The following is a 14,183-nucleotide window of genomic DNA, read 5'->3' as shown; positions in this document are numbered from 1 at the left end:
ACAATCACTAAATCACTTTAGTTTGTACTGTTAATATTTGCCATGTGCATCCATGTATATACATATATTTTCATATTTTTAAAGTTTTTACTTTTTATTTATCTACCTTTTTTTTTGGTTTTATTTTTATCCTAAAATTCTATTCCTTTTTATGTTTAAATGACGGACAGACGTAAAAAGCATTTCACTGCATGTCGTACTCTGTATGTATGTGTCAAGTCAAGTCAAGTTTATTTCTATAGCGCTTTTCACAACAGACATTGTCTCAAAGCAGCTTTACAGAAATTAACAGTCAAGGTGAATGGTGTGCATTTATCCCTGATGAGCAAGCCGTGGCGACTGTGGCAAGGAAAAACTCCCTTAGATGTAATGAGGAAGAAACCTTGAAAGGAACCAGACTCAAAAAGGGAACCCATTCTCATTTGGGTGACATCAAGAGTGTGATCATAAATCTTCCAACAATACAGAACACTGGAGAGTGAGAACTAACATGAGTACTGGAGTATAAGATTATAAGTAATGTTCTTTCTGCAGTCTTATACAGTCTATATGGTTAGTAGCTCCTAGTTCTATGAGCTCAACAATTGTGATCATCACAGATCCAGCATCAGCTTCTCCATGCCAGAGCCTTTAAACACTTCAGTAGGTCCAATGTCATACAATTGGCACTGCTACATCTCTAGATGGTTCGGGATGTTTGCGAGTTTGGAATCTACTTAGTCCATAAATCATCCATAAATCGGGATGGGGAGAGAAAGAGAAGCAGTAGAGAAGAATTAGCGTAGCTGCTGTTCATGATATTAACAGCACAAGTTGATAATGTGCATGTGATCAGATGTTCTGGACCACAAGGTTATGATGTGAGACGTATGTTATGTGTAGGCTTTGCTAAAAAGATATGTTTTTAATCTGCACTTAAACTGGGAGAGTGTGTCTGAGCCCCGAACACTGTCAGGAAGACTATTTCAGTAGGAGCTAAATCTGAAAATGATCTGCCGCCTTTAGTGGACTTTGCTATTCTAGGAACTACTAGAAGCCCAGAGTTTTGAGATCTCAGGAAGCGTGGCAGATTGTAGCATGTTAAAAGACTGGAGAGATATATGGGAGCCAAACCATTTAGTGCTTTATAAGTGAGAAGCAGTAGTTTGAAGTCTATTCAAAACTTAACAGGAAGCCAGTGTAGTGACGATAAGATTGGGGTTATATGGTCATATTTTCTTGACCTTGTTAGAACTCTTGCTGCCGCATTCTGAACTAACTGAAGCTTGTTTATTAATGACGCAGGACATCCACCTAGTAATACATTACAATAATCTAATCGGATATAGACAACATATTTCTTAGCTTAGAAATATTTCTAAGGTGAAAGAAGGCTGTTTTTGTAACTTAATTGATATGATTTTTAAAAGACAAGTTGCTGCCTAAAATAACTCCCAGGTCTTTTACAGTTGAACTAGTGGTTACAGAGCATCCGTCTAAGTGCAGGTTGAGATGCTGGAGCTTCTGTATACTGGTTTTTGGGCCGATGAGCAAAATCTCAGTCTTATCAGAATTTAGTAGTAGAAAGTTATGAGTTATCCAATCTCTTATTTCTTTAACACACTCAGTTATGCAAGCTAATTGAGCTGTATCACCTGGTTTTGTTAAGATATATAGCTGGGTGTCATCAGCATAACAATGGAAGCTAATTCCATGCCTTCTAATAATATTTCCTAACGGAAGCATGTATATTGTGAAGAGCAGGGGTCCTAGAACTGAACCTTGCGGCATGCCATAATTTACTAGCATTAGCCTGGATAACTATCCATTTAAGTGTACGAAATGGTAACAATCGGACAGGTAGGATTTAAACCAGCTTAATGCCTGTCCCTTAATGCCGAAGTAATTCTGTAAGCGATCTAGGAGGAGATCATGGTCTATAGTGTCGAATGCAGCACTAAGATCTAGTAAAACCAACAGCGAGATTAAGCCTTGGTCTGAAGCTAAAAACAGGTCATTAGTGATTTTAACTAGGGCAGTTTCTGTGCTATGATGGGGCCTAAAGCCTGACTAAAACACTTAAAGATATTGTTCTCTTGCAGGTGGGAACATAACTGGGCAGCGACAATCTTTTCTAAAATTTTAGACATAAATGGGAGATTTGAAATTGGTCTGTAATTCAATAGCATGTTTGGATCCAGATTAGGTTTATTAATGAGGGGCTTAATACTGCTAACTTGAGAGATTTAGGGACGTGACCTAACGATAGTGAGGAGTTAATAATATTGAGAAGAGGCTCACCAGCTGTATGTAACACTTCCTTCAATAGATGAGTTGGGATGGGATCTAACTGACATGTTGTTGATTTAGCTTTGGTAAAAACATTATACAGCTCTTCCTGTCCTATACATGTAAAACAGTGTAATTGTGGAGTTGTAGGCAAAAAATTTCAGGAGATGCTGTCAGAGGATGGACCACCACAATTGTTTTTCTAACGTTATCTATTTTTTCAGTGAAGAAACTCCTAAAGTGTACGTGACAAATAAAATTTAATTTGAGCTATTTTCTTCAAATGCTTTATATAGAATTTCCTGACTAAGTCTCATCCTGGCTGCATCTTAAGCTCATGCTCTTATAGAAACATCTTACTTCCTGTGTGTTTTGGGCATATATATATATTTCTGCTGGCCATGGTTTAAATCTGTTTTTATAGCAACTTTTTGGTCCTCATATGCGTCTTTATTTTACACCTCAAATAACTCTTCCAGTTCATACTCATACTTCTACTTAAACTTATCTCGAGCTACTGATTGAGCATTTTTCCACAGGGTCCATCTCTCCTGACTTTCCCAACTTCACCCATTGCAACTAGAGATGATTCTGGTCCATCCTATTCCCCAGGAGTTGACGTTATTGAACTTTCTCCATAAACGTTTCACTTACTTTCTACAACTTCTGTTTTTTTTTCTAATTCCTAAACTAATCCATCAGCCTTATCTGGTCACTGGCCTTTAAACCATGTATTACATGTACACTCATTTTGATCATATAATGTATGCTAAACTTTATATACTAAACTGTTTTTACACAGAGTTCTCTGCAAATAAAGTACAATACAATATTAATGCTAAATCTGTCTGTCATGTTTACATCACTGACTCCCTCTGTCTCATCCACATTAACCCCAGACTTCTTGTTGCCTTCTGCCTGCTCATTGTTAGCTTCATAAACTTGTCTACATCTGTAGTGTGTGAGAGCCAGGGAATGATAAACCAGTGGTGGATTAAAAAAAAACTGCACAATATAAAATAAATAGGTTGATGGACTGAAAACGGCACGCAACGAGAAAAAAAAATATTGTTCATGTCACCAAATAGATTAAAACTTAATTAACAAGCCTATTTTGAAAATTTAAGAAGTACAAAGTACAGATATTTGTGTAGAAATGTAATGAGTAAAAGTAAAAAGATTGTGAAGTAAAGTACTGATCCCAGAAAAAATTTAGTATTTGTACAAAGTATTTGTACTTTGTTACTTCCCACCTCTATTTATCTCAAACTATAAATGATTCTATTGAAATATCACAAAGAAGATACAATACTTTAAAAACAATTTCTTCTCTGTAGGAGGCAGATGGGGTATGGAGACAGATGATCCGCTGTGGCGACCCCTAATGGGAGAAGCCGAAAAAAGAAGAACTATATAGCATGCATGAACATAATGAATTAATAAAAAGTAAAATAACAAATAAATAACCAATATTTAGCATTACGGAGAATTATACTTAAACAGTTCATATTAGCACACGTGTTTCTACATAAATTTTTTAATTAAATCCGATAGGTGTAGTTTGAACTATATTGTAACACGAGAAGGCCACAGCAGATGACAGTTTGTTTGATATGATGGACCTGACTGGATGCTAAATTATTTCATATCTGAATCCATTTTATATATGACTAATATGTTGGACTTTTAAACATAAGTTTGTGAGTTCAGATCCCCATAACACCAAACTGCCATTGCCAGGCTCTTGAGAAAGGCCTCTTAACTTATTCATTGTGTGAAATCGTGAAATCGTAAGTCTCTCTGGATAAGGGTTTATTGAAATATAAGTTACAAATTATTTTCTAAAAGTGAAAGAAGTCAAAGAATCTCAAATTCCTATACCACTTTTACTAAAGTAAAGAAATAGACCAAAATAATAAACAAGTAAAATAACAAATTGTACAATATTTACACAAATGTTTTCCAGCATTGGACATCACACAATCCTCTGGAAAAAAAATAAATAAATAGCTTTTCTTTTTTCAAATAAAAATGACCATGTCATCAAATGTGAGGGAACTGGATTAAAGTGAGATTTTTTTTTTTTTAATAATGTGCAGATATACAAAAGATACACAATAAAACTAAACATAAAATAATTGCAAATTGCTCCTGGAAAAAGTTTTTTTAATAAAAATGACAACATTCATTTTTCTCTTTGGAAGATTTCGGTTCCAAATGAGGTTTTCCAAAGATCCATGAATTAAATATTCATAGAGTATCCATGTGCTATTATAGTTGATGGGAGGACAGGATGTGAAATAACATGATAATAATCTCAAAAATGTTCTCAGCCATGTACAAAAGCTCAACCTTAGACTAAATCCTCTTAAATGCATGTTTTGGTTGTCAGAAGTATGTTATTTAGGATATGTCTTTACAAGTGAAGGAATACAGCCAGCTCCATCTAAGATTAAAGCAATCACACAGATGGAGGCCCCAGAGAATGTTAAAGCCATACAATGGTTTCTAGAGATGGTCAATTTGCTTCCAATTATATTCCGTATTTCAGCAGGTTTTCAGCACCTTTGTGAAAGCTGACTTGTAAAGATATTGAATGGTGTTAGCTCAAACAACATCAGAATACATTTGATGTTAAAAATTAATACATTTTAAAGCTAAAAGAGTGCATTAAATGCCCACCAACATTGAGATATTGTGATGTCCAAAAGCTGGTGACACTGACATATGATGCTTCACAGTTTGCATCACGAACACACGCAAATACAGTATGCTCAAATTGAGAAAGAGCTACTTGCAGTAACCTTTTCATGTGCAAAGTTTTATGACTACATTTATGGGAAAACAATCCACAATGAAACAGACCATCAGTCATTAGTTACAATACTCAACAAGCCACTGCATGGCACTGGCATGATAAAAAGATATGATGAAGCTCAGGGAGTATGATTTTGTGATAAGCTTCAAAAAAAGGAAACAAATGTATTTGGCTGACACCCTCTCATGTGCCCCCATAAATGCGACAGAAGCACTAGGTAGTGAGAAAGTTGACATTGGGGTAATGTCAATAGAGCTTTTCTCATTATGAAGGCTCGATCAGTTGCAAGAACACACATCTGCAGATCCAACATTCCAAAAGCTTTGCAGAACAATACACCAAGGCTGGCCAGAACAACAGTCAAAGCTTTCACTTGAACTCTGTCAGTACTATCCACACAGACATGAACTCACTATAAAAAACTGGATTGTAATGAAAGCTCCAAAAGTTGTGATCCCCAGGTCACTGCAGAAAGCATATATAACCATTTTGAACAGAGGATATCCTGGAGCAGAATCAACAAAACAAAGAGCAAGAGGCGAAGTGCTTTGGCTTTCAATGAACAAGGAAGAATGCAGTTCATCTGCAATGGCATGAGACAAAACCAACAAATAAAACATTAAATTTATATGATTCTCCAGATCTCCCATGGTCAATTGTAGCAACTGATCTATTTGAATGAAATAGCCAAACCTATCTTGTTCTGGTGGACTCGTATTCTGGTAGGTTTGAGATAGATCTGCTGTGTAATCTGACATCAACACTTTTCAGTACCTTGCTGTCTTCATAAGGTGATTTCAGACAATGGAACGCAATTTACCAACCAGCATATAAAGAAATTGCAGACACCTGGGATTTCAAACATATAACAAGCAGTCCAGAATATCCACAATCCAACAGACTTGCAGAACAAGCAGTACACAGTGCTAAAAAAAAATCAATGAGGAACAGACATCTCTCTTGATCTACTCAATCTAAGAAACATGGCTCGTGATGGAATTCTTAGATCACCAGCACAAAGGCTTCTGTCAAGGCAAACACAGACTAAACTCCCAATCCACAAAGAGTTGCTGGTCACTTTTACCAAAAGTCATATCACAGTCAGAAAACATCTCACACACAAGCGCTACCAGCAAAGGCTTTACTATGACAGAACAGCAAGCTTCTTCATCCCCTGATGACAGGTGAAGTGGTAAGGTTACAGGCAAATTTGAACAGATCAGAATTGAAGTTTGCAAATCTCCAAGTGCATTTCTCAAAACAAAACGTACAAACTGCACAACATAGTGGATAAGCGGAAAATACACGTCAGCTGCTCAAAATGCTTTGTCTATCGTGCAAAAGCGTGTTTTTTCATCAATCATTGTGTCAGAGGCAGCAGAATCCCAAGTCATTTTTTTAACAATGTGAACGTGACAGGCAAAATTATTAGTCATGTTGTCAGTAGAACATCATACTCAGTTTTAGTTATTTAAATTATACTCAAGTCAGGTTTTGATGACTAGAAACTACTAAATTACCGTACTGGTGTGTGTCATAATTTACAGTGTCCCTCCGGTAAAAAAAGAAGTTACTTTAGCAAACCATTATGCATCAACCAGGTGTTACAGTAATTTACATGGTATGAATAGATAATTTTTCTGATTGATTCCATCTAACCTCAGTTAACCAATCAACATTGACCCACGTAACAGTATATGGAAGAATCGAAACAAAAGATCACACTGTATTCACATTTTTACTGTACTGTCAATAGTGGTAATTACATACAGAAAACAAGGGAAACTACACATAGGCTATTTACCAACAAATGAAAACCTGAAAAAGACAAAGTGGGAAAAACTATACATGTACAGAAGGTAAAGGTCAAATTATATGGCAGTTTTCCTATGCGTCATGTCGGTCCTCTCTGTTGGGCCACAGATTCTCATCCACATCACAACATATATTTTCCCTTGCTATTCACGGTGGAAAGAATCTTCTTGAGTGCCTAATCCAGCCTCTGCATGCATCTGCTGAGATGTCCTCACATGCTGCATCCATGGCAGCCAGCAGTGTCATCCACCTATGTGGCTGATGATCATAAACCTTCCACCTCCAAAAAAACTCTTCGATTGGGTTCAGGAACGGGGAGTAGGGTGGAAGGAATTCAATCAGCATCCTGCGGAGGTGGACAAACCACTGCCTGATGTTGTCAGAGTGATGGAAACTGACATTGTCAAAAATTACTACATACTTTGGTAGATCATCTCGATTGAGGTCCCTCTCATCTTCAGGAATGACATTTCTATAGAGATTGTCTAAGAATGTAAGGACATGCTGTGTGTTGTACATAGGAATATGAGCTAGCACACCTTGGTCTGAAATAGCAGCACACATAGTGATGTTTCCTCAACGTTGGCCTGGGACATCAACAGTAGCTCTCTGGCCGGTTAGATTTCTACCATGCCTTCTGCCTTTGGCCACGTTGAAGCCAGCCTCATCCAAGTATGTAAAGTTGTGAGGTGGTTCTCTTGATTCCATTTCCATTATGCGCTATATACCAGAAAAACACAGTGTGCATAAATTACTGTATTTGTCTTCATTGTTTACAGCTACATCAAATGTAAAGATCTATGAAGTTCCACCAATATCAAATGTTTAGACGTTACTCTTACAGTATAGTGGGTATACAACATACCTGTACAAACTGGAGTCGTAGCTCTTTCACTCTGTCAGCATTTTTTTCAAAGGGTACATTGTACAGCTGCTTCATGGTGATTACATGTCTTTTCAAGACCCTGTCTATAGTTGAAATACTCACAGATTGTATATTTTCAAAGATACTGTTGTCTTCAACAATAGCACTTTGTATCTCCCTTAGTCTTATGGCATTGTTAGACATAACCATGTTGCAAATTGCTTCCTCCTGCTGAGGTGTGAAAAGGGGCCCTCTGCCACCCCTGCGAGGTTGTCTTGCAGTCCTACATGAGAAAATATATTGTAAATTATAGAAGTATAGGGATCACAGGATTTTGATTCATACAGTAAATAACTAAGAATACTGTATGCATGGAAAACCTAAGGTGTGTTACAGTATATGTAACAGTAAGTCTACAGTATTACTTTACTATACAGTACATTACATACCTGTTCTCTCTACGAAATGTTTGAATTATTGATGACACAGTTGTTTTTCCAACATTTGGCTTCACCCTTCGACCAGCCTCTTCCATTGTAAGGCCATGATTGATAACGTGATCCACCAGTGTGGCCCTGATTTCATCTGGAATCGCTGTGTATATTTGGCATCTTATACCCCTTCCTCTTCTGTGTCTCTGTACTCTTCCACCATGCAGTTTTAATCCTCTTTTTCTTCCTTCAGCTTCCATTATCAGAAAGGGGAACACTTGTGTTGTGCACTGTATATATATGTGACCCTGCCAAATCAGTCTTCATGATTTGCACCTCTGAGATATTTCACAGAACTGGTTGATCATTGGTTAGTCTAGAGTTGCAAATGTTTCTCTTTGTCAACGAAGGTGAAAACTCACCTGAGAGCAATTTGTCAATTCCGGACATATTTCTTAGCAAACATGTACTCACAATTTGTAGAAATCTGTACAGACATACAATTCTGAGAACATGTTCACTCATTTTGATAGTACAGACTTCCAACCTGAGAAAAAGACTAATTGGTTTGTTGGTTGTGACATTTCAGCTGAGAACCAGGACAAGTTATTTTGCACAGCAGGACAAAAGCAACAAGAATTGTCAAAAGCAGCTGACAGATATACAGAACCATTTGCATGTTGTCCAAAAGCAATTGCAAATTGATGAAAACAACAAGACATTGCTGATATGATGTGAAGAACTGACAACAGGTTCTGACAATGGGACGAGTAGTTTTGAGAAATGCAGTTCTGTTGTGAGAAATGACTGAAAGCAGTTGAGAAAAACTGTAATAAGTCCAGGTATCTAAGGTATGCTTATGGCAGTAAACAATAAATCAGTAAACAATTTAAGGTGGTTGATGTGATTGTTCTTAAAGTGTCTGTGTGCGGTATGATGTGGTATAAAGTATAAAGTGGATTTGCACATTATACTTTATACCACACCATACGGCACACGGACACTTTAAGGACAATCACATCAACCACCTTAAATTGTTTACTGATTTACTGTTCACTGCCATAAGCATACCTTGTACTGTATATACACCTTTTTTCTCATATTTATATTTTTTATATTTTATATAGTTTTATACTTTATACTTTTACTCCCCATCCTATTCCCTCATTCCGGACCATCGTAAAAAGCATTTCACTGCATGTCGTACCCTGTATGTATGTGTATGTGAAAAATAAAATTTGATTTGATTTGATTTGATTTGATTTGATTTGATTTGATTTGATTTGATTTGATTTGAGTCTCAGACCTAACCCAAAATATATCTACTAAACTGTTTGTATTTAGTAAAATATTCTAAATTGACTGTTGCTTCGCTTAGCGTGAAATGTTTAATGTTTTACACCTAAATTGTTACAGTTAACTCATAACAATTTATTTGTTGGTACATGCTTTTTGTTTCAGATTCAAGTTCAAGAATTTCCTAGTGTAAGTTGATGTTGCATTTATGTTACAACTGAAAAGACAAAACCAATGAAGGGGGATGTAGAACATTTGTTCATGTTCTATTATGTTTGACTCACATTTGTATGAATGGGTATCCGTAGCGATGACGTCAGGAGTATGCGGAAGTATTGGTTATTGAAAAAAACACATGTGAGTGTTCACTGTATAATAACATGGTTCTTAATAAAGACAGCATCTTTGTGTTACCTCCATGAGTGTGTACGTCATTCAAACAATAATCAAAGAGAAAATAGAGCAAAAATGGAAAAAAAAAAAAAGCATAAAGAAACAAACAAGAGACAAGAGGTGCAGCAAATAGTGAATCTGTATACAACTGTTAATCAAAAGACACTGAGATTCAGGTGTGCAAACATGTGATCAAACAAAGTGAAGTTTGTGATCATAGATAATGCCAAACAAAACGTATGTTAACAAGGTAAATAAGAGTGGTTTAAAAAGAACTAGTTTAGCTGCATATTATTTTTATTATTAAGTTGTTATAATTATATTTAAAATGTAATAATACCCTTGTTTTTGTGGTTAAACAGATTGGCCAATACCTTTATTAATAGTTCTAATAGTTCTTTCAAAAACAATTACATTAATTGTTACATAATTAAAAATACCATAATAAGCAGTAAAAAGTTTAGCTTTAAATAAACAACAATAGCAAATTAAACAAGTTTTATGAAGCATCTAGGAGAATTTGCCTGAAAATTTGGACTGAACACATTGCTATTTGTTTATTTATTTATTTGTTTTCTTTTCTTTTTATGATGGATATCCAAGCAGCCTTTTCAGAAAAGTGACAAACAAATAAAAAAAAAGTATTGTGTGAAAATATAAAATGCTTTGTTATGTCTATATTGTGATAAAATCAAAGTACATTTCTATGAAAATAAAATTGAGTTGTCTGTGACTTCTACACAGTACTGTATGTTGACAACATAGTTATCGCATCGTCACTTTCCCCTTATCATCATCATCACACTCCAGCATCTGAAGGCAATGGCTTAGAAATTATAACTGCTTCAGCATCAAACAATGCTCTGTTGAAAAAAGTTTTTTTAAGATTTAAAAACCAGACACTGAAAAATAAGATTAGGCGGTAAGGGTAACGGCACTTCTGTGGCCTTGCTATTTGTGTTTTAAATGTTAGTAAGAATATTTTATTTAATCTCTTTGACTGTAAATCAAAGCTTAAGTATTATACAGTACTGGAGTTTTAATTGTGATTGTTTGCATAGTGTAACATAAGCGACCTCTAGCGGCTGAACTAGTGAGGCTGAACTAGTGAGTCCTCATGCATTAGCTCTAAAAGGATGTGAATTGTAATATAACAAAATAATATAAACCAACAAATACTATACTATACTATACTATACTATACTATACTATACTATACTATAATATAATATAATATAATATAATATAATATAATAATGTCAAATAACCCTAATAATAATGTCAGTGTCATCCAGTATCCCTAATGAATTGTGTGTTTGTGTGTGTGTGTGTGTGTGTGTGTGTGTGTGTGTGTGTGTGTGTGTGTGTGTGTGTGTGTGTGTGTGTGTGTGTGTGTTGTTATTAATGTATATTTGTTTGCTCACTGCCCCCTGCAGGCTATTGTGTTATTATAGATTACAATTAAATACTACTACAGGAAACTGACAAACTTCACCTCATATTACACTGGGAAAATGTAAAAATTGTAGAAATTGTTACTGTGCAGTGTGCAGATTCTGTTTTCTGTCATGGTTTATAAGTGACATTGCTTTGTCTTTATGCAGGGCAGTAATGATACATATAATGTAGCTGTGAATGTAAATTTAATGCAGGTTCAGATACATATTTACATTCAGAATAAATAAAATACTTGTAGTCATTTGGCGAGGAACGGGTGGTTCAAAACTTACATAACTATTTTATTTTATGCATATTTTTTGTGAGCAGAATAGGCATGAAACAGGGCTACTGACTGGTGTCAACTGATACTAAGATAGTCCAGAATGGTCACCTCCTTGTGAATAAAAGAGACAAAAATTAATAGAATAAAGTAGTGGGCAGAATGATTTGTGTTGCCATGGTAACTAATGAACTATTCTTTTACTCATAAAGGACTAATTTAGGGTCTTTAAAGTTTTACATGTCAGCAACTGATAGAAATATTCTTACTGCATAAAATAATAAACCTCTGAGCATATTCAACAGCAGTGTTATTTTGTTCCACATGTGAAAAACACAAATTCTTTTAGTAGTTACATTTAGTCATTTTATGCATTATTCATGTAAAGTATTCTCAATTCCTAAAACATTCAAAACACTAAATACAAGTAGTACTTTTTTAGAATTAAGCAGGTAAAAGCAGTACTAACAAAAACTTAAATAATTTGTGCAAAACAAAAAACAGTGATTTTGATTTTGATTTTAGACACTTTTCTCCTCTCAAAACTTTGTCCTTTGCATTCTATTTGTCAAAAGAACCTTCAACACACTGAGTTGAATATATTGTAATGTACACATTACATGCAGGAAAAAGGATTAAAGCTCACTGATCATCCAAACCTGAATGTCTATTCTGACCAAAGAATGTTTATCTACCTTATATATGTTAGATGACAGCTGATGGGCTGCTTCAGTGAACTAATAAGTTTGACATCATCTCTTATAGGTTGCAATACCAAGAAAGAATGAATTCATGCATGTCAAGTTTCACCTATCAGTTCATATTATGTCACTATTCCAGATTATTTAAATTTTTGTAAAGTTTATATATTTACCTGTTGACTCCTAGGTGGATTATTTTTATGATTATTTTATACAATTTACAAAAAGAGCATGATGATACTGAATGTATGTCAAAGTAAAGCTGGTCAAGGGGAAAACAATGTATTAAATTCTTAAGTTATTCAATCATTGGCCTACTAAATGCATCACATTGTCAGTGATAAACAACTGTATGCACACTTTTAAATTCTATGTAAATAAAAAAAATAATAATAGTGTTCTCACCAAGTGACTACATGGTTTGCAGTATTTTGTAAAGTGTTTTGAGAACTGTATTTATTCCAAAGCAGCAGTAAAAAACCCTCACATTGCATATATTATTTAACTGTTATGTAGAGCAGTATAGTGTTCTGTTAATATTTCAAATAATGGTGTATGTTCTTAAATACATCTAAGACTAGTGAGGACTATGATGATCCAATCTCAGCATGTTACTTTAGAGATTACAGTAATGTACATTTTAATGTGCTCATTAAAAATAGTAAATTGTCGTCTAGAGACAAAGATACAACAAATCATTTTTTGTTTTTCAGTTCTTAGAATATTTTAGTGCAATTTATTGCATACATAGTATATATTAATCCAGAGTAAATTTCAAATAAAAATGCTTTTCTGAATGTATTTTAGGATTATACACCCATAGCTGTGAATAAATATAGTTGATTTCTGAAAAAATCCATCTAAATATCTCATCTCCTCAGACTTAGTCGCTCAGCTTGCAGTGACCGAAACTTTATTTTGAAGATGTGGGTGAGTGCCATGGAGACCGTTTCCATCACTCCCTTAGTAGTGTAAAAGTACATGTGGCAGACATAATTAGCCTTGCCCAGTGGTCTGATACACATCTACTGACATTCTAAATTCATTTCCAGGCCAAATTCCAGTCCAAAGAACTTGAAAAATTAAAAACCAAAAGGGCACCAGGTAGAAAGTGCAGCAGTTTTAGTTAGATGCAATTCCCCTTCCTTTTTTAGTAATTAAAATGATATTTTTTTGGAAAAGGAACTGCTTATTTGTTTTGTAAATGACTGAAAGTTGTTCTCTGTAGGCAAGAAAATGTGTATGTACTAGAATTCAAACCATCTTACCATCGGTAGATACATTTTCCTAATATAAAGAATGCAGATTTAATGTTTTAGAAGGTAAGATTTGGTTATAATTTTATTTTTGAGAGGTTTATTTCACACTGAAGTAAACTAATTGTGGGGTTTAATAGAAACAGTTATAATTGTCATTTGAAAATAAATTGCAAAATAAATCTGTTTCATTCAAACTTTATATTTAAACAAAATACTAATTATTATGAGGTTTCTTTGTTTTTAAATGTTACACATACCAGTCACATCACAGTAACCCAGGTTATTTTTTTAGAAAAATGAAAAAAAAAAATTTAATGAAAATGTGTAGCATATATTATTGACAGTCTATAATACTAAGAAAAAATACTTTATTATCAGAATTTATACAGTGACATACAGCACTAGATGCCATGGGTCATTTACACTGGATGCATACATATTAGTATTGTACATGTTGTTCACTGAACAATATTCATGTTAGATTGATTCATCTCTTTAAATGAGCAACCAATCAATGCAAGGCTATGGCCTGGTGTTTCCCCTAAGACAGAAAAATCACACAGTGGCCAATGGGTATGTAATGCTCACAGTTTACCTAATATGATTGTCAAAAAATG

The 14,183-nt window shown here is 34.7% G+C and overlaps 1 long non-coding RNA gene across 1 annotated transcript; it reads right to left on the bottom strand.

The window, feature by feature from the left end:
- Positions 1 to 7,584: 7,584 nt before the first annotated feature.
- On the bottom strand, positions 7,585 to 8,260 carry LOC310729195. The gene is made up of 3 exons (XR_014534491.1): positions 8,216 to 8,260; positions 7,767 to 8,049; positions 7,585 to 7,621 (listed from the first exon to the last, which is right to left on the bottom strand). It is a non-coding gene; the product is annotated as an uncharacterized lncRNA (long non-coding RNA).
- Positions 8,261 to 14,183: the final 5,923 nt, after the last annotated feature.

This window comes from Silurus aristotelis, assembly GCF_946808225.1.
Source record: "Silurus aristotelis genome assembly, chromosome: 7".
NCBI classification, from domain to species: domain Eukaryota; kingdom Metazoa; phylum Chordata; class Actinopteri; order Siluriformes; family Siluridae; genus Silurus; species Silurus aristotelis.
The sequence above is the reverse complement of the archived record's forward strand: the minus strand, read 5'-3'. Positions and strand labels throughout refer to the sequence as shown.